Source organism: Amblyomma americanum, chromosome 2 (genome assembly GCF_052857255.1).
Source record: "Amblyomma americanum isolate KBUSLIRL-KWMA chromosome 2, ASM5285725v1, whole genome shotgun sequence".
NCBI lineage: Eukaryota > Metazoa > Arthropoda > Arachnida > Ixodida > Ixodidae > Amblyomma > Amblyomma americanum.
In genome coordinates, this window is record NC_135498.1 from 34,013,933 (window position 1) to 34,035,750 (window position 21,818).

Here is a 21,818-nt window from a genome sequence, read left to right on the forward strand (position 1 = left end):
AAGTTAAAATGAAAATGGAGTTTCTGTGCCTTCCTTGACTAAAGTTGGCAACAAAAATAAAAAGCAGCACCACAGCTGGCAGAAAAAGGTAAAAATGTATAACAAATTTCAGGGAAAGGCTTAGTTCGCTTTACAGGCAGCTACACAGATGCGCGATAGGTACTTCTAAGACAGCCCCCAGCCGCCGTCCGCGCGCACGTTATAACTTCAACGATACTAGACCCTCTATCGGCAGAAATCCTGTCCAATCTCTCCAGACACCCCTCATTGGCAGCGTATACGCGCGCACAGTTCGCAACGCTGCGCCGTCTATCGCCCGCGTAAGAAAGGAGCCACACGTTCGCGGTAAAGCGCTGGAGGTGGAGGCTTCATGAATAATGCCGGCCAGCCGCGCTTGTCGGCGCAGGCCGGCCACGGGACGTCATTCCCCTGAACAAGCAAGCACGGGAGCGTTTCCAACAGCCGCCGGGGCTGGTTAACCACCGCATACAGGCGACGTTTCGTATTAACAAGTAGCCGGAAACAAGATGGCAAGGAGGCGCGACCCACGTCAACCAGACCACCTGCCTTTTTTTTCTGATTTTGATTCTTTGTTTTGATCACGCTGTCTTTGCTTTCTTGCACCCCCTTGCCGAAGCGGCGAAACGGACCTCGGTGTCTAACAGCTGTTTGTGGGTACGCGTAGTATGCGCAACACGGGGAAGCTGTCTGCCCGCTGACCACCGCGACAGAGGACTGGTTAGGCCAATGTAGCAAGATGTCCGCTGGCCGTGATTTGGCTGGTCTGTGATAAGCGCCGACGTACGAGGAGTGTGCCGTTGGAGGCCTTACCTGCGGGGCGCCCGACGTCTTTCTCGCCGAGGTGTCGCTGCAAGGCTTGGGTGTTCTGAGAAAAACGTGCTTCGGCGATGACGTGTTAGGTCGGCTCTCGAGAAAGGTAAGAAGCCTCCCGGCTCGGGAAGCTGAAATTTTCTTCCTGCATTTGTGGTAGTGGAAATGTTTGTGCGTGATTTTGTTTACCTTCTAGAGACCTCTGTTAGCATAAGTTTGCGTAAATTAGCACAACGATTAGAAAAACTTTAGAAGAGTTGACTAATGGGTAAGTTGGTACCTGAACAATCGGCTGGAACATTTGCACTTGAAAAATATTCGACTGCACGATGGGTGCTAGCTTTGGTCCCAGTGTTTATTTGCTTGAATTGCACCCCTCCCCCCTCCCCTTCATGTTGCCAGAAATGTGCAACTTTGAATTTGCGTTGAACATAAAACATACATTGTATAGATGCTGCTAGCCAGATGCCTCGGTTGAGAACTTTTTTTTTTCGCTAGCAAGAGAGGAAACATCTGGCAGTTGGGAGCAGTGTACAGTAATACTTTTTCCGTATTCAGCCATTCAGTTTTGTTCTAGAGAAACACGTAAACATTATTATTTTGTGGCTGTGCGTTCTCTGACTATGACTCTGTCGTAATGTGATTGGCTGAGCAAAGGAACGACTATAGCAATACAAGCTCTCACTGTCTCCATGCGATTGGCACAGGCTTTGATCAGAAAGTTATAACCGTGAATTTTAGTTGCATTGATGATGTGTTAATTCCGTTTCGTCGCAGCTGTCATGTTGTGAAGGTCATAGATACACAAGATCCCCGTGTATTCGAAAATCCGGCTCCTAGCTAACCGAGTGCGTGTCAGTCACCGAATGCTTTGCATGCATTCATTGCTTACCTGAAGTTCAGAATAAAAAAGAAGTCTACCTTGGGGATTAAACAATGCAGTAACTACTCGCTTCATTACAGCACTTATAATAAAAAGAAACGGAAGAAAAAAATGTCATCGCAGAGTGGACCAAGGTGACACTACTCAGCCAGCGGCAGCTTCTGAAAGGAATTGTTTTTTTTAGTTTGTTCTATTAGCTCTATAAAATCACATTATGAGACAGAAGTTACTACATCCCATCCTCCAGCTATCGGTCAATTCCTTATCGCAGTTTCCAGACACACATAAAAAAACAATATCTAATCTTTCTCCCGCCAAAGAAGATTAATTAACCCAACTCATAGCATATATATGATGAGAAGGCTGCACAGAGGCGGATTTAAGGCCAACATTTCGAAGGGGCTGGATTTTGTTGGGGGGGGGGCGCGCTTTATTTTGAGGGGGGGGGGGGTGGCGGGGGAAGGGGGAGGATGCTATTGGTGCAAATATGATTATCTAGTGAAAATTTCCTCGTTCAGGAGTCCAGGCTCTCCTTTATAATCCTTCCGCTCCCCTCTAAATAAGCCCCAGCAAGGCTGATCAATTCGCGCCCAGGTGGCGCGACGAGGCACAGCGTGTTCGAGACTCTCGCATTAATTTCGATCACCTGCGGCTTTTATTCCGTGCACTAAAATCGTAGTCCGTGGACAGCTTTGCATCCCGCCTGTGTGGAATTCAGCCGCGGTGGCCGGAGCCCAAACCGCGAATTCGTGACCAACCGCCGAAATCCGTCGCTATTGAGGCAACGTGGAGGGTATGACAAGTATTGAACGTTTCTTGCCAGCAGAAAAGAAAAAAAGAAGAGGGATAAACGGAACACAGCTTTCATCCCGAAGGCAGTAACACTAGAAACCAAAAATAAAAATAAATCATGTAACTACAAGGAGAATTTATTGATAAAGAAATCATCCAGTCTCAACGAAACGGAAGCAACGACGCTGTCATCAAACACACCACACATATTCGTAGAGCCAACGCATTCAGTGGGGCCTATTTAGTCGACACGTAACATATAAGAGACTGCAGATCTGTTCTCAGCGCCCCCCTGCGTGCAAATACGAAACGGTGTTCGTCGCAAGCGCGTGTGCCCAGGAATAAGTCGCTGAGCGTGACAATCCTACCGCTGAGTCCCGCAGCGGATTCATTAGGAGCGGCATTCATGAGATGCGCAAGCAGGCCGCCGCGCACGCAGAGAATGGTCTGCACGCGTCGAGCCTGAACACTTTGCGCTCGGATTTCTTGCTTTTTCGTGCGCTCCGCCTCCTTCCTTCCTTAAACCAAGTTAGTTTCGGTTGACCGGTGCAGCCATATCAAAAACAAGGGGCTAGTCAAGCCGTCCGTTCGAATCAAACCTGCTCCTACTTTGCAGTAGCTAATTATTGTCGTGCTAATGAACCCTACACCTTCAATTCAGTAGCTTAGCTCTTGTCTGCGTGGTTTCTCTGAGTGGCCACCGGGTTGTAGACAACCTGCCCTAGGCGGCGCACTTGCCACCTCTGTGCACCCCCCCCCCCCCCTCTACGTGATGGGCCATCTATATCACGCGAACTTATGACGTCATCACAACCTGCCTACCGGATTGTGAGATTGTGACAAACTGCCCGCCGTAGAAGTTGGCAGTTAAATTAATGACTAGTCCCGAGAGGTTGCTTGGAAAGTGAAGCCTAGATCTCACGAGCCCCACAGATGGCAAAACTTGTCATCGCACGGCACTGGCGCATCGCTTAATTAACCGCTGCACCACTGCGCCAGGAGGGGTATGAGGACTCCCAGCGATATATGAATGCAAAGCAGAGAATGACCAATTCCGCATATACGGGCACTAACCCATTAACGCTTTCGGGTCATACCCTTAAGGCGGAGTTTAATTGTCCCCTCCAGAAGCCCCCCCCCCCCCCCCCCCCCCCCCGTCAGCTCTTTCGCCAATCGTTGTCTGAAGCCTGCCTGACGTTAAAATCCGAGCTTCGAATCGAAAACGAAATCGCAGTGAAAACCGAAGTGCTGGCGTACCTGATTCGCATCAGGCATAACCGCCATTTCCTTTTTAATTCAACGTACGCAAAATTTCCAGAGTGTGACGTTTTCTATGCTGAGTGCAATTCCCGCAAATGCAGCTTGCAATAGCAAGCTTGAACTCAAATACGCAATCTTATTTCCAAAGCATCCAAGTTATGAGGGAAAGCAGTTGTTCTTGTATGCAGGCGGCATTAGTATCCAGTTTAGTGGTAGCGGGGGAGCCTGTTCAATCCTTTTATTTTGTATGTCGAACTCGCTTTATTTCAGACTCAACACAGTTGCAGTGACTAAGGTGTAGCGTGTTACTGGTGAGCCATCTACACCGATAAATATCGCAACAGAATAATCGTCCGGTGTGTCGAAGCAGCGCCATCTCCTAGAAACATATTCCGTCACTGAAGCTACCTTCGCAACGATAAAAGAAAACCGATCATTACAACCACTTTCTCTAGATATACACTCACCTTTAACTAAAGCTCTGCATCATAAGTGAAGAAAAAACCAACAAACTCGCAAGCTACTAAAGCAGTAGCTGAACACGCAGGCTTCCAACCACGATCAGTTTGAAGTTGGCTTCTCTGCAGTACAGAAATGTTTGGACAGTTGGCTTCTTTGTAGTACAGAAATGTTTGGCAAACAAGCGCGCAGCTCAGTACTTGTGAGCAGCATATGCAGGAATTCCAGTGGTGGCTAGACCCTAACACTTTTATCGCCTTATGAGCTAGCGCCGCAAGGCCAGGAGGGTCACGTGTTAAGCAAGATGGCAGACAACGCTGTTAACGTGACTGCGGAGCTGCTGGCTGTGAAAAAACTTAAAGGGAATGAAAATGTGAGGGGTATTTGCGGAAAGATTTGAGCACAGCACAGAGCTGAGACTTTAATCCGCAGAAACATGTTCAAACTGTGCAAACGCTTCGGGAAGCCCGGCATGTCAGCGCTTAACGACAGTCAGGAGTGGCGTGTAGATTAGTACGAAAGATCTTATCAAATTTCCGCTTGTGAATTATCTTGTGGTATTCTTAAAATTCAACACAGATAACATCAAAATTGTGCGGACGACACGAAGATTTCTGTAATAAGCTCGATTACTAATTACTAGCGTAAGAGTAGGGCCAAAATTACATGCTTTCGCTAACGGGGCATCTCTTGATTTGCCGCCCGACACAGACGATTCCTAGTCTATAACACTTCCTTTGAAACAATCAGCGGCTAGCCATATGAGGGCTTATATGAAACGAATACCATACAGGGAATATAGAGATAATATTGCAGAAAAGCCAGAACCTTGCTGATAGGTGTATGTGCGTAGATGAGAGCAATGAAAGCACCTAGGACCGTTTTCGGCGGACCTGTAGGTAGGAGATGCTCTGGCAAAATATTTTTTGGCTATGAAAAGGCAGCATGTGGGAGTTTTGAGCAGTGCTCTATCCACCAACAGCGTTCATTATCGCGAGGTTCCCGAATATTTGCGCACCTCTCTACAAAAAAAAAAAAATGTCAGAGGAAGATCAGGCGCTTTCTTACAGAATACACTCCATTTCCAGCAAAGAATGCTGGCCCTGCTATTCTCACAAAACAATTGCAAATTACTGCCAAACCTCGTTAGTATCCCTGATTATGTTTCAAGTAATCCTCATCGGTTGTTTCAAACAACCCCAAGGCGAACTTTCATTTCAGCCCAATCAAAAACTATCCATTGTAAAAAAACTAAGTATCAGGACTACTTGAATAAATTCAAGAAAGACAAGAAAAAACGAATCGGTGTACTCAACAGGGCTAAACAAACACTTCGTGCACCTCAAGCGAGTGTGTGAAAGACGCTGCTTGCAGATGGGTACTAACATTGTGCACTATACGGCACATAAACAGTGATTTCGTCTTCACAGCTCCTCATCTCGGCGACGAACTACCGAATCTGAGGCCAGTATTCGCAGTTTTATCCCACATACGACGCACGACCTTGCGTACATGCTCGAGCAAAGAGAACAAGAACGCTCAATTCTTATTCACGGAGTGAAAGCTTATGTTTACATCTTCGTAAAACTTAAAAGGTAATAAGCGGTACAAGGCTCTTGAGGAAAGCTATTCCGATAAAAAAAGGACAAAGTTTTGCTTCTCCATAAATCTTGGAAGGTAATTTCAAACATTGTTGTTAAGTTTTCCGCCTCGAAGTGTTTCGACCTGTACTCTAATTACTTAAGTAGGACGGAGCTAGGGTTGCATGTGTTCGGATTGCATAGCGATGACGCGAGTCCAAAGCGTTAATTCAGTATGAACGCCTCAATAAAGATGGGTAAACATACTAGAACCTCTTGGACTGCTCTGCGACGCAAGGAGTGCACTCTAGCTTCGCTTAAATATTTACACAGACTCTGTCGCAGCAGGCGTGTCATTCGACCAGACGCACGCAGTGACACGGGGTTGTTCGATCTACAACGTCACAGACTTTTACGATGAGAGGAAACTGCTTTCGCGGACAGCAGAAATGTTGGCGATGCCGCAATAGCTCTGAAAAAAAAAATAGCCTTTGATATTACAAGTATAACGCTATAAGAAACCACTTTAATTGTAGCAGTCGTTGTTTTAACGTTTATCCTGGCATGATTACACATAATTAAGAATTTCAACGTGGGCATCTTTCTCCAGACCACCTTACGTTTCCTATGGTGCATCTCATCTGGAACAATCGATCACTGGAAATCTGGAAATCTCGTCACGAATCGTTTCAGCTTTCCTTTGAACTGCTCCAAAGGAGTGACACAAGCGCAAACGCTCACCTTCCACAAGTTTTCTTTAACAAACAGAAAAATGTGGTCCGAAGTCTCTAATTAAGGCTCTGTGTTTTTATACCCCCTCTTGTCCCCAAAGCTGCCATATCCCGTGTCCAATGTATAATGCACTAATGCCGACTCCTGCTTGCCTTTTCTTCCAAGATCAAGCCGAGTACTGTAGCGTTAAGCTGCTGCTAAAAGGACAGCTGGATTTGTCGGCTGAGCACCTTGCTCTGGCTGGATCCGCCCACCGCTGTTCTTCGACAGACCCTAATTTGTGCCCCATGTTAGCTCCTAAATTAGCCGCGGTGCATGGGCTTGTTTCGCGTGCATAATAGATTCGTCTCGCATTCCTCGGCCTCCCACATTGGCCCGACAGTCCTGTCCACTCCAAAGAACGCTGTTAATTAACAAGGCCAGCGCCCTCTTTCATCAGCATGCGCCAAAACCCAAACCTCTGCCTGCATGCATACAATATGGCTCGCGTGATCGCTGTCGACCAGAAGTTCGCAGCTGGAAACAGCCTCGGGTGAAGATGTGCTTCAACAGTAAACGAGACCCCACAAACTGTGATGAAACGTCGCCGTCGACTAGTTATCTTTGAGAAACTCTGTGTCTGAGCCAAGGCTGCCAGCAAAAAAAAAAAAAAAGACCAGCAAGCACAAATCCTTGAATACGCGTTGATTGTGCTCTCCGCAGTTGGCTCTGTCTGCGAGCGCTCATTTCGTAAGCCTATTTCAATACCGTACGAGTTGCAAAACTGTGTGTATACACGAAACGGAAGAGCAGTGATTTAAAATTGGAATAGAGAACCCTTTCTTAAAAAAAATTACTTGCGTAAGCGTTTGTGCTGGTTGCGACAGAACGTTAGCAGTTACGAGTAAAATGAAGCCGAGTCTGGTGGTAGTATACATCGGTGCCACAGTACACGAAAAGTTCGATTTCTGCGGAGTTCCGTACTTTTTTTATGCACGGTTAATGACATTTCCCAGGATATGAGACGAGACTTTTAAGCTTCGTTGAGCTCAGATAAACAACCAACATTCGTAATGCTGTTAGACAAGTATATTGGCTGCCAAATTATTAGATTAAGTAAAATGTAACTGAGTATTTTGAATAAGCACCTTTTATTAGACAGTAGGTTGCTTTTCAAGAGCTCCCACTTCGTATTCACAAGCGTTGTATAATCTCGACTCCGCCTCCTAGTTGCTAAATGGCCTTTCCAATATTTCCCCTTTACCTTTAGGATTTCGCCAATAAATAATACCCTATATATGTCTTAACTTTGTTCACCGCGTAACTTGGTGCGATGAAAGCAGCTTGTAAGTTGCAACTAGAATGTGTGTATTCGTCATAAATGTGGTACTTCTAGTAGCTTTTATGAGTTTTACAGGTAAACATGCGATCTAAAAGCTTACTAATATGTTCTTGCGCACTTTAGTTTACTTCAGCCTCTCTTCTTCACCAGCTGAGTGGAACCCCATTCTAGCACGAACTGCGGCCTTGGCATCAACGATTTCCCTATGAGACAATTTGCACTCCAAAAATATTTTACTTCCTCCGTTGTTCTCACTGATTTCTCTGTGCAATATTTTTGAACCTGAGGTCAGAACAAAGAAATGAAGAAGCTATAAGTCTCAGGCCAGGGTAAAAGTGAAGTTAGCTAGCTCCTTTCCGGGGACACGAACCGGGCCCTCTTTACACAAAAGCGGGGGGGGGGGGGGGGGGGGGGGCGTAGAAAACGGAGATGGGAGTCTGGAACGACGCTCCAATCTGGGGCACATTCAAGTGCCAGCTTTTTGTCCGCACAGCTGCAAGGGTTTCCGAAACTTGGCGTGAGATGGCGCGAGAAAGCTACTAGTCACTCGAAATCTGGCCCGGCGCGGCTTTATGGACCCGGTGACCGTTTTAACCAGGAGCCCCAGTGCGCCGCCATCTTGGCCGGTTAGTATAGAAGCCTGCTCACTTTACTGCCAACTGTGCTCTGTTTCGGCAGCAATGAATGAAGAACAAAACCTTCGCGCCGGCTTCACTCGGGCCTAGCTCGCGAAAGTTGGAAATGTTAATTTATTTTTCATTTTTTTTTACATAGCAGCCCGCAGCTTACAACGAGAGCCGTAAAAGAAGAAAAGGTTTACGCAAACTTAATTACGCCGAAACGTAACGCCACTCCGGATTCCTTCCGCAAACCCAGTCGTCATCACCCGCACATTATGCGATAGAAGTCGACTGCCGCGACGATACTCGCGAGGCGTGATATAGTCTGCGACGCGCAGATCACAGCGAACCCCGCGGAACGCACTGCTCATTCCGCTGACGCACACCGCACGGCTGTCGGCTTCACTTGCTCCAAACACTCGTTCGCGTAATGAGCGCAGGAGAGGGCTGTAAATTCAAAACGGGCGAAACCCAGCGCTAAGCCACACCACCCCACCCCCCTCTTCCAAGTCTTCCCCTTCCTACCTCCCCCCACTCCGTCCTCGCTGATGCGGCATAAACATTTCACGGGCCACGACAGGGCCAGATTGGAGTCGGCAGAGTAGGGGGGGCAGCAGCCAAGTTCCCTTTGGCGGCAATCAAGGCGCTGCGTTAGGACGCGCGCCCGTCGCACCGCTGTTCCTTGTTTACGCGGGACCTCGAGAGCTGAGTGAGACGCTCACGACCTCACTTCCCCCCCCCCCCCCCTGCCCCTTTCACCTGCCCCCTTGCTTCCCCCCCCCCCCCCCTACTTTGCCCCAGCAGTCGGCGTCGTAAATTCGGAGGCAAATACTCACCACACGAGGCCCCCCACGTGCTGGGAGATTTATGCGTGCCTCGGTCGCCAAAACGAGCGGCTGACGCTAACGGATGATTGTCTAGGAGCTCCGCGCTACGCGGCCGAAGCCGGCGGCCGAGGTTGCGGATAACCGCTGGTGCGACGAGCCGTATACAAACGAGAATAGAAAAAAGAAACGAGGAATCACAATTAACGCGACGGCGTTGTTTGTTTTGTCTGGATAGTATAGGTCGGGGGTACAACACAGAACGGGGGAAGCGCATTTTCATCGGTCAGGTGCACGCCTGCAGGAACTCCGGAAACAACTGGGCGCGCGACGTATACAGAGGGAAGCACGGCTTGTTTCCCGTGTCGTGAGCCAATTAGCGGTGGTTACGCGGCCTGCCTTTCCGCTCACGGGAGTTCGGTGCAGCACCCCCGAAGCAAGGACGCGCGAAGGGAACACGCTTTGTCTAAGCTGAGTTGACTAGCGCGCTGACTTGTCTTTTGGCTCTAACTGCTGGCGAACTGCGAACAAACGGACCAGTGTGCGATGCCTGTGCGACAACGTACCGAAGGAACCGACGAAAATGCAAGCCAAGTACAAGTGTCGCGAGCGTAATCTCGACGTTGTGCACCGTTTTACTCTGGAGGTACGCGGACCCTCAGTCCTAGAAATTAGCCCGACAACGCATAAACTGCGCGACTTGTGACCCCCCAGACGATCTGTCGCGGAGGTTTGCCCGGAACGAGTGGTTTGGGGGGGAATGAGAAAGTCAGAGGCTTGGTCAAGAAACGCGGTTCATCTAATTAGGCGGACCGGTGACCCAGCTGCTGTCACGTGCACATTTAAATAGAATGCACTGCCCCGGGGAGAACGTCGTCTAAAGAAAGAAACAACCTTGTTCTTTCTGTTTTTCTTGTGCCCTTTTTCGCGAGTGCCCAGTTCGCATTTGTTGTTGTTGTTATCCTTCGATTCACCCGTTTTCGAGTAAGGTTTCATGTTTCCGCACCGTATACACATTAACCCTGACGGCCTGACCCACCGCTTCTCGTTCTAGGCGAGAGTGCGGAGCCTGACCCCTGTCGGCAGTGGCCATGCGTTTCTGGGACTTGCTGCATCTGCGGATCTTCTGCTTGGCCGGTGAGGCCGCGTTGCTTTTCACTTTATCTCAAAATTTTCAGTCGCATTGAGCAGAAATTGGGATTATTTTAAACTGTATTTGTAAAAGTGCAGAGATACACACAGGGTATGATTAAGTAGCGCGTTTCATATTTGCGAACCAGCCCTAAATTAAGAATGAATTTTTTTTTGTTCGCAGCCTTAGCTTGTACTCTCACGGGACCAAAATGATTTGCGGTCTGCTTCAAAAATCCCATTAGCACTTGGAATTTCTTCTTCGAAGGTGTTTTAATGTTCGTGACACCTGTGTCACAAATTTCCTCAGAATTTACATTGCCGAAAATATCTATTCTTGGAGTCCACTGGACTCGTTTGGCTTTTTCAACGGCTGTTGAAATAGAGTGCATCTAAAATCATGTGAACTATATAGTATATGCTTTTTTGATAAAATATACTAACAGCCTTATTTGGATACCAACCGAAGGCAAGCGTAGCAGGTCGCGGAAGAAAGTTGTGTTGGTGGATGAGATTAAGAAGTTTGCGGGAAGAAGATGGCCGCGGCTGGCGCGAACTTTGGAGAGATGGAGAGACCTGTGGAGAGACCTCTGTCCTCCAGTGGGCGTAGCCAGGCTGCTGCTGATGATGATAATGATTACTTAAAGCTGGGAACACCCTGTTCTACTTGCCGTCTGTGCTGGCACAAGTTGATAACCAGATAAAATATTTGCTGAGCGCCTCAGCACCGCTGTCTTGAACGGCGCTAAGACAGATGGGTTTTTTTTTTTTAAAAAGGAGAAAAACAAGTGTTTTGTGGATATATACCTTAACGTCTTGCTCTACCTTGACAGTGCCTGGCTGTATTGTTCGTGTGGCTTTCTGTGGGATTGCTCAGTTGAATTTATTTCTTGGTTATTTACATTATGGCCTTGTACAACAACTGCTAGCTATTGCGATTTCTCTGCCGCTAGACTTTGCTGAGGTAGTGAACTTCGAGGGCAAACGCTTTTATGCGGCCAAAAAGAAATTGCTCAGCAAGACATTTATTTTAGGCCATGATAGAAATACGAACAGAGTTACTTTTTGACGGTCACAGTCGCCCCAAGACCTATAGAATAATGCCACACTACTAGCTTTTCTTAGCAATTTTTTTTACGTACATGGAGAACAAAGAACGTCTTCCTGGGCAAGTTGGTAACTGTTCACCTTTGGTTGCAGGCGCGAAAAAAGACAGGGGGCGCTCTGTCCCGTCTTTCTGCCTTGTGTTCAGTCTTTTTTCGCGCCTGTAACCAAAGATGGAGAACAAGAATGGCAAGCACACCCCCTACCCAACCCCCCCCCCCCCCCCCCCCGATAGCAAATAGTACAATGATAATTGTGACATCCAAAATGAGGTGCACCTAATCTCTAAAAAAATAACCTTTGCTACCGGACTTTTTGTGCATGCGGGAGTTTATATAAAATTGTATAGCATGTAATGACGGTTCGATACAGTATCGGTGCAAAGCAATTTAACGCCCACTGTAATGGAATTTAAGCCCAAATGATTTCGCTGTTTAGACACGCAACGCTGCGAGATATACACAATGCATAATCACGTAAGGCTGCCATTTGAACCAGAGAAAGAGTTTGGTGTTCAAGGTAGAGTTTCCGGTTTGGCTGGTGCCGCGTCTTTTGCTTAGCAAAAGCTTAAGTTGGTCAAATGTTTAGGGGAATCCCCAAGGTGGAGTACTTATTACAGATCTCCCTTATTACAAATCTACTCCACCTTAGGGGATTCCCCTAAACATTTGACCAACACTGTTCCCACTTCGAGTTATTGATCAATTCGCTCTCGCCCTACCATAAGCTTGCCGTCCCGGTTAACTCAGTTGGTAGAGCGACTGCTCCGGTGAAACGGTGGTCCCGGGTTCGAATCCCGGACCAGGACGAATTTTTCTTCAACTGCGAAGTTTCTGTGGAAGCTGTATATCTTTCCTTTGTAGCTGTATAGCTGCGCTCGGGTGGATGCCAATGAGCAATTACTCCCTTATTACAAAAGCACAAGTTAAGGGAAGACCGCGCGTGCGTAGAGAATCCGGAGTTTGGTCACGATTTCTGCAGTTGCTATCCCACCTGGCTAACGATACTTAGGAGTGCACGCCTGGAGAATAGCAGACTGCTGGGCGAGTTGGTGATTGATGCAAGAGAACGACGGCTCCACTATGACAGCACAAGAAAGAGAATGCAAAGCTTAGCTTGATGTTCGTGCACACCACTTCAATATATGAGCCAGAGCACATTCCTGTGTCGTTACAATGTACTCAGTCTGTGCGCATCGTCTCTGAAGGGGATTGTGAGTACGTATTTCACTACATTGATTTGTGAACAACGACGTAAACGCATTTAACATCGTGTTCACAGACCGTCGATGTCTGGTGATCACATGTCTACTGTTAATAATTTTATATCGAGGAGGACCGAAAAGTTATTCAAATTCTGCAGGGTTAGAGTGAATGGAAGCCTTTTTAATGCCCTTGGTTTTGACTGGACCAAAGCGTCACTTCGAATTAGCCGGAGGTTCGAATTAAGCAAGTTTCAATTAAAGAGATTCCATTGCATATATACTGGAATCAAGGACGCAACGTGACCGTTCTTTTGTGCCTGTCTTGAGGCACTGAAAAGTGGACATCTAAACTTTGTACTAACTGCTTTATCTTGCGACTCTAGATAGCCTCGAGCGCGCACAAAGAAAAAGAACAAAAAGAGAGAAAAAAGACGAATAGGAAAGCGCACAACCAACCACTCGCATCATTACAATTAACATAACAGCCTCGTGGAACGCTGAGGAAGAAAAATCATAATTTAAAGAAAATAGAGGTAATATTTGTTTTTGCTATTTGCCACAAGACAGTATGCAACACCTGACAGTCTCTTTACCTCCTGCGCACACCATTCTTTATTAGACAGTTTTAGCTGTGCGTACGCAAAGAGTTAGCGTACGCGAGGAGTTTGCGGGGACGGTAGTGCGCATGCGCAGAACGCAAGCGCAAGCCTTGCGTCTTGCGTACGGTAGCCTTGCGTACGGTAGCCAGCGGAGTTTGCGTTGCGGCGCTTGCGTGGCTTGCGTACGCTAACTTTGACAAGATGGCGGCGCCCTGCTCGCCCGCTTCGGAATAAATACATGTCGCCGCTGGATTCTTCGACGCAATAGCTCGCTCAAATGGTAGCGGTTCGCTTTTATTTCGCCTAATCTTGCCCACACGAAGCGGTATAAGCGATAACTAGCCCCTGTTTTTCAGATAATTTGGCGATCTTCAAGCTCCTAGGCCTAACTATATTCAGTGTGTTTTCCTCGTAGCAACGACACCTGGCGAAGCAGTTTTCTAACTTTTAGCCAGATCTTGCATTTTCTTCGGTTTGCATAGTTTTTCTTCTTGGAACAAAAAAGGCTCCCAATGCACTCACAGTAGTTATCAGTAATCACGGATGAAATTTTCTTCAACCGAGCGTTGATGTGGTTTGACTTCTTGTCACTAGATGGCGCCACGTGCGCCTGAGGGACGCTACGGCACGGTCAGCTAAAACTATACTTCGGAGCGGACAGCGTAACGCACGCAGCGCCGTAGCTCTTTGGGTACGCTAGCACTTGCGTACGCACAGCTAAAACTGTCTATTATCTTTACTTTGCTACAAAAAAAAGCACCTGTTTTTTTTAGACTCGTTAGTGCCCGTTAAAGCTGGAGAGAGCATATTAATAGAGTTGAGAAATGTCATTTGCATACAACACAGTTACTTGCGTCCTGTGAGCCTCTAATACGTCCTTGATCAAAAAAGCAAAAGGCGGCCCGCTCTCCAATCCGATGAGAACTGCGAACTGCCTGCGAGGTGGTCAGCGAAGGTCATAACCACGCAGCCAGGCGCACCTTCCATCGCTTCGCGGTCCTTCCAGTTAATGAGCTGGAAGCAAGCTCTACAGGGATTCTTTTGGTTTTGTTTTGCTTTTAGCTCTGGTCGTGATGGCGAGAGGCAACGCCCCCGACCGCTGTCCCGGGAAGATTGTAAGTGGCCTTGCAATGGACATTCTGCATACCTCACTGTTTGTCCTCCAATTACGCGACAGCACTGGAGACAGAGAGAAGGAACATTTATCAGCGCCAATCAAGCCGCAAACGTTGAGACTATTACTATCACTTTTTTATTATTCAAGGGATGTGGTGAAGAAAGAAAGGAAGAAAATAGCACTACATTGCGGAAAATCTTGGGCGCGTTCTAATGCCTTCGTCAAGGCACCCTCCAACATTACATAAAAGCGAAAAGCATAGAACCTGTGGCGCATCCATATTTAATTTCTTTTAACCGACCAGCATTATGCACTCTCTCATTTACATGCCTGTAAACGTTGTATATGATTGTCCTTCACGAAGTATTCTTTATAATTTGTTCTAAAAACACTGTGCACTGCACTAAAAGCCCTAGAACTTTGCGTCGACGTGTTTGAACCAATAAAGTTGGAACAAGATTTAAACATAGTAACTGTTCAGTTCATTAGTAACGATTACGAGCGGACGGCTTGAAAGGAATCTTGTTTAATTCATTTATTGAACTGGTTGTCTTATAATTAATTTAAATTCGTCTGAGATCACACATATACATAGTGCAAGAACGACAGCGTGGACTCGAATATTTAGGCTGAGCTGCAATACAAACTTAGAAATTCGTTTCCAACATCCTCAACTGATTATAAATAAAACTATGTAATTTCCCGCAACTATTAAGCCTCACCAGGAGGTTGACGAAACCGACCAGCAATTAAAAAAGAAATCTATATGCGAAGTCTGCATTCACGAGGTGGTTTCTTCTAGGGCATGCATTAGAATAGATTGCTTTTCCAGCAAGCAGTTACCTTTGCGTTGTGGCCTATATGCTCTCTTTGGGCCACCTCCTACGCAATCAGCACACAATCATTCTCGAGTTATTTATATCGCTCGTGTACACTTACACCAGCGCCTCAGCAAGGGTGCTCCAATTTTCTGAGCCGCGGTCGTTCTGATTATTTATGCATGCTGAACTCTAATATTCTTGTCCCTTCACTGAATGCTAAGGGAAAAAAGCTAAAGAACATCAGCTTGTCTTAAGAGACTTGACTTTTCAGGTCAGCTAGGCTTTCGCGTCAGGCCGGCGTTTAACGCAATCATTCAAACAAGCACGCGCGTCAGGTGCGGGAAGTGTTTACTCGTGATATATTAAGTTCGCGTCCGCCTGGGGCAAGAAGGCACTTATGCCGACTGCCGGAGCATCGCGACAGCGCACAACTTCTAAGCGCCTCTCATAAGCTCTCGCTTGCATACGTCAGCGGGAATGGACGCCGCGTCTAGTGACGCTTCCATCCCCTTTCCGTAAGCTGCATCCGCAAATGACGGAATCATTTCCTAGCGCGCCTCGATGTTCGTTCTTAATCAGCGCGTTCGTGACGAAGCCACAAATTTCAACCGAAACATGAAAAAAGAAAGTAAAAAGGAATGAAAGGGAATGTCTCGAGGATTAGGGCGAGAAAGGCCCGCTAGGTGGTCGTAATAGCATGCCGGGAAGGCAAGCGGATAAACGGAATGAACGAAACTGCATAAAATAAAAAGTGGAAAGCTCGTACCTGCATACACAAATGGTTTGGTTTGGTTCGGTTTATGGGAGTTCAACGTCCCAAAGCGACTCAGGTTCTATGACGGACGCCGTAGTGAAGTGCTCCGGAAATTTCGACCACCTGGGGTTCTTTAACGCGCACTGACATCGCACAGTACACGGGCCTCTAGAATTTCGCCTCCATCGAGATTCGACCGCCGCGGCCGGGATCGAACCCGCGTCTTTCGTGTCAGCAGCCGAGCGCCGTAACCACTGAGCCACCGCGGCTGCGCAGCAAAGCTGAAGCCCCTAGGAACAATCATGTTGCGGCCTTCCTGCTGAATGATCCGCAGGAGCACTTAACAACACGACGACGAGGAGATTAAACCGCTGTACGAACAAAAGTGGCAAGCTTAAGATTGCAGTTCTGACGTCATTTCCCTCTCCCAGAGAAAAGAGCTGAAGCGGCCCCTCCCCGCCTCCTCGCCTCATCGTCCCCATTCTCCGGGAGCCCAATCCCATATAGCTATATGGGTTATATCGGGATACGTATAGGAGAATAGAGTAAATTGCTGGGCTAGTTGGTTCATAATGTGCAATGGTGGAACCAGCAAAACAGACGAAAGACAAGAACAAGGAGGCACGCAACACACAACACCGCAGGGTTGTGTGTGTTGTTGTGTGTGTTGTTTTGTGTTGCGTGCCTCCTTGTTCTTGTGTTGTGTTGTGTTGCGTGCCTCGTTGTTCTTGTCCTGCGTCTGTTTCGCTGGTTCGACCATTGCGTATAAGAGACTTGCTAGCGATATGTGTACCCACATACTGGTGCCCATACAGCTAGCATAGTGCCGACGCAGGCCTACATTCTCCCTGGAAGAAGCGCGCTACTTGACACAAGAGGGTTCAGGTCATTGGGTAACTGCTATCAAGATGCTACCGCGAAGTAAAAACCTCGAGACCGCAACCGTAACCTCCGGGTAACCTCCTAACTATCACAACCGTAACCCGCAGGCGTATCGTTGGGGTAACCTCTTTTGATACAGCAACCGTAGTGAAAATACCAAAGTCCGGCTGGAGAACGACGTTAGCTTAAGGAGCAGCAGACGTCACTAAAGTCTTTGTAGCGATAACTTGTCACACGAGAGATATAATTTCTAAGAACTCGGCGTGGAGTCGGTACGACAGCCCATAAGAACATCCCATACTGAGCGGCCCAAACGGAGAAATCACGAACAAAGCATTGCAAGTTCCCAACAACGGAGAGCAGAGGTTCCGCCTACTCTCCATTTCTGCGAGGCGCTACAGAGTCAGAAATACCGACTTCTTACTCTTTCAAGCTCGCGAGATAGCTCGTGAGTGCTTCGCCAAATTCATTTTCACGTCAGCCGCTTTATCTTGCACAACCAAATTGAAAGCAGAACGGTAGAAGGCAGTTAAGGGGTGCAAGTGTCGTAAGACGCCATAATTAATTCTACAGCGTTGCGCCACAGACTAAAAAGAGCACCGAACATAGCGATAAAGAAATATGCAGAGAAATAAACGAAAAAGACATAAACAAAACCTCAAGAGAGAAAAGACAGAGTACATGGCAACGGCCTCACATGTCTAATTCATGGTCTCAACGAAGCTTTGAGCATGTGAAGTAATCTAATCTGTTGGAGGACCACGTTGCACAACCGAATATTAGACTGTGTGACGCAACCTTGCCTCTGGCGTTGTTATCACAACCACGCGCAAAACCGCACGCAAAAAAGAAAAGCTGTTTAACTTTTCATTTATGTAAACGTTAGTTCTGTATCAAATTATTTACACTTCGTTCCCCTTTGGTCTGCTTTCAGAATTTCAGGCAATGCTTCGTTGCCTGCGAGAAAGGGAACGGCCGGGGTTACAACATCTACAACAAGCGGGACGGCTCTCCCTGCAAGGTAACTGAAGTACCCCACTGCTTGAACTGCGGCCCGACTTTGCAACCTTCTGAGATGTTTGGTTTATGATTTATAAGGGTTTAACGTCCCAAAGCGACTCAGGCTATGAGGGACTCCGTAGTGGAGGGCTCCAGAAATTTCGACCACCTGGGGTTCTTTAACGTGCACTGACATCGCACAGTACACGGGCATCTAGAATTTGGCCTCCATCGAAATTCGACCGCCACGGCTGGGATCGAGCCCGCGTTCTTCGGGCCAGCAGCCGAGCGCCGTAACCACTCAGCCACCGCGGCGGCCTCCTTCTGAGATGTGTTCTCATCCTTACTGAGTCTGTTTATTCAGAAAGACAGGAAAGCCCATGTACCTAAATTCAGAAAAGTGTGTTTCTAGGCTAGAGGTTAAACAAACTCGGAGTTCATGATATCAGAGCTGAAATCAGCCGGAACGGGGGGGGGGGGGGGGAGGCAATTATTGTAGAGAACAGATAAACGGTCCTCTGTTAGGGTAGTGGAGTGGCTACCAGGGGCTGAAAAACGGAGCTCGGGGCGCCACAAGTGAGTTGGGGAGACATGTTTAGGAAATTTGGGAAGATATGGCGGAGGTGCGCCTAATACAGTGCAGGGATAACTTGAGGTTAATGGCAAGAGGTGGATGTCCGGGAGAGTAACCCGGCCGATGATAATTGTTGTCATGGTGGAGGTGAGGGCAATGAAAGTAATGATGACAAGTAATCCGTGTCTGAGCCCGCCGAAAGCACCAACTGTCCTAAAGAAAAACTTTGCTGCACTTCTAGTCCATCCAGTACGCACGTGTGCTGTGCCTCTTCTTGCTCATGCCATTTGTGAGCACTGTCTCACCTATCGGCATGTCACAAAGTCTGCCGCAAGTTTTTCGCCTGCACAACCAAAGGTTTCCAAGCATCAGTATCCAAGGATATTCATGTGATGTCACGGGCGTCATTTCGTCGTACGGCTAGTAGCTTCAGCAGTGTAAGCTAAATCAGGTGTCGATAAGACGATCAGATATGCTTGCAGCCTTTCGCCTTGCTTCGTACACCACAAAATGGCGCCACTGTGACGTTGGTGCATACTCCCTAGACGCGCACGTTGCTTCTGAATGAACCTCACGAATGCGATGTGCTCTCATTTCGCGATATGGGAAAGCAACCATGCGACAGCTATAGATATGAACATATTGAAGACAAGTAGTTTCTTACAATAATAGCGCAGTTATCTCGAACAAGCTAGAAAGTGGAGCACATGCACTAGTTATTTAGCAGACTTTTTTTTTTTCGAAAGCTGGGCTCACGCGTTCACCATGGTAAAGTCGGATGCAGTAGGAAAGAAAGGAGTGAAGCACCATGCTTATGTGCCGTTCTTCTTTATTAAATACAACCCATGTAGTCAGCTGCCGAGCGTTAATGTACTTGTACAGAAACGTAAGTTCGTCTTCTTCTCCATGAACGACGAGATGCAGCCTATCAGACAGGATTAGATTAATCTAGGTAAAATTAATACACACTGAATACGTCCTGTCGCTTTGAACCTTTATTATTTCACAGAGTCCGCGTTCGTATATTACAGGTTTCAAGACATGCATGTTTTCTAGCAATGATGCTAGCAGCACACGGCTGCAGAAAACGCAATGTGCACATCGTTTTCGACACACATTGGTCACATAAGCGGTGAACAGACAAGTGGTCACCACACCATGCGTCACGCTGTCGTTGCTGCTGCCTGACTCTTATTTCCGAAGTGAAGATGCGCCCCCTCACTGACTGCACTGTTGTTTTTGTAGCTGCGTTTTCTTCAACAAAATTTTTCTTTTTGCATTGCAGAATAACTGTATCCACAGCACACTTGGTCAAGTGTTCCAATGCAATTTCTTAGTACGCCGTGGCTAACACCGCCGGCGCTTTTAGCGCAAAAAAATAAAGCAAAGATGGTATCATCGCCACCAAAGCAGCTTCTTTTTTTTTGTAAAAATATTTGCTAGAGAATTAGCACCTGTAAAAAGATTTATCTGCTGCTCGCGCCGAAATCCGGGTACACTCCTAGCCCATTCGCATGGTAGTCCTGCTTTGTACATCTATAGCTCTTTCTTCCCGCAGACGGTGTTCCTGAAGGACGGCACCTGTCGCCAAGGGCGCTGTTTCACGGGCGCCGACGATCCCGTGAAGATATACAAAGACTTCGTCGTGTCCGAGTCCTGACGAGCTTCGGCGTCGCAATAAAGAAAAGAAAAGGGAAGAAATCTGCCGACTCACGGCGTACAGCTTCCGGACAATTAACTGAACTGAACCTTATTCATCTTGAAACAGTTCAAGAATGGTACGAAAAAGCTGGCACATAGTTACAGCACTCTAAACAGAAAGGATTAAAATGGGAGTAAGCTGTCCTCAGGCGCACTCCCTTTCATAAAAGGGAGTGTGTTACAAGACAGTTTACTCCTCTTTTAATCCCATATAGGCTTATTAGTGTTTAGAGTGAAGAGTACATAAAGGGCACACAGATGGAAGGGGAGAAGACATGCAGGGTGGTATGTGCATTCTGAAGACCAGATGGCGCTTGTGACAGTAGTGTTACCACCACCAGTTAACATCATCAGAGGTCATATCCAACAAGTCGTTCAACAAACGTCCAAATCAGCTGTGATGTTATGGAAACACATCTATTAGCTACCGGAGGTCATCCAAGGCTGTTTTACTCCGTATCACCGGACACTGAACTTTCACATGAACATTAATCATCCTCTACAAGTTATTCCGCCTCCAGTGCACCCACGGACTAAGGACGCCGTGCATTCTTACTTAACTCGCCTCCTTAATTTCGCTATTAGATCCAAGGCTTCCACGAAAACTCTATCACTCGAAAGCATAGAGGAACTCCTCATCGACAGTGTCATTATGGCGCCAATATAAACCCATCCATCATATTTATCCTAACCCATCGGCCTTTAGACCTACATTTAGTTAGAAAATAACGCGTTCCATCAACATCTCCATCCTACACGCTTCTCGTGCGGCTCGTACAGCGAACGATAGAACACTCTGGGTGGAGATTTGCTAGAGAGACAGCCACTTCAAGGCGCAGAACTCTAGTGCGTCATCATAGAATCTGCGTCTAACATTTCTCGCAACCTTTGACAGCAATCTACCAATATTTCAAGTGCGGGAACATCTACAGATATGTGCGCTAAGCCACGTCGCACCTTATCGTGATACATTTATCCCTAAAATCACTTTTTAATGAGCGCACCTCTGAATTTAAACACGAAATTGTGATTTAAAAATTAGTATTCATAAACAACTTCAAAACCGCCTGACAAAGCAACATGGAGCCCAACACGGAACATTCTTTTTTTTTTCTGCGGGCATAACTGATGCAGTTAACATCATATTTGTTGTGTGCAATGAATATCAACGAGATAAGTTGTCTATAAACTTTCCTTGAAAGACTGTGGCTCCATCAAACCGGAAGGATTTACTCTTGCACCCTGAGCTGCTAGCTACACTATCTCTACCTGCCACACGCAACGCCTCCGGTGCAATGCAATCCTTTTCCAGGTATTCGAATTCGACGGTAATGTCAATCACCTTTGTATCCCACCGGCATTTGTTGCGATACACGACCACTGTACGCGACAATTCTCGTAGCTTAACTTAATACGTGAACAGCGCCGTCGCCCCGCAAACATAAAACATTAGCGTCATTGACAAGTGGCGCAAACACAGGGTCATTAGCACGTTGAAGTTGTTTAGCGTTCTCGACAACATCCCTAAGACGGGTATCGCCGGGAATGTAACCGCCCGTCGCCAACGGTTCCCGTCTCGTCGCGCTCACGAAAAAATGGCGCATGTACTACCATAGGAGTTGCAAGAACA

At 47.2% G+C, this 21,818-nt stretch overlaps 1 long non-coding RNA gene across 2 annotated transcripts; it reads left to right on the forward strand.

Moving 5' to 3' along the window:
• Nucleotides 1-454: 454 nt before the first annotated feature.
• On the forward strand, nucleotides 455-20,195 carry LOC144118457 (uncharacterized). 2 transcript variants are annotated; one of them, XR_013312027.1, is made up of 5 exons: nucleotides 455-937; nucleotides 10,357-10,439; nucleotides 14,403-14,455; nucleotides 17,849-17,935; nucleotides 20,046-20,195. It is a non-coding gene; the product is annotated as an uncharacterized LOC144118457 (long non-coding RNA). The 2 variants fall into 2 exon arrangements; XR_013312028.1 differs by lacking the exon at nucleotides 455-937 and adding an exon at nucleotides 10,255-10,286.
• The last annotated feature ends 1,623 nt before the right edge of the window (nucleotides 20,196-21,818 follow it).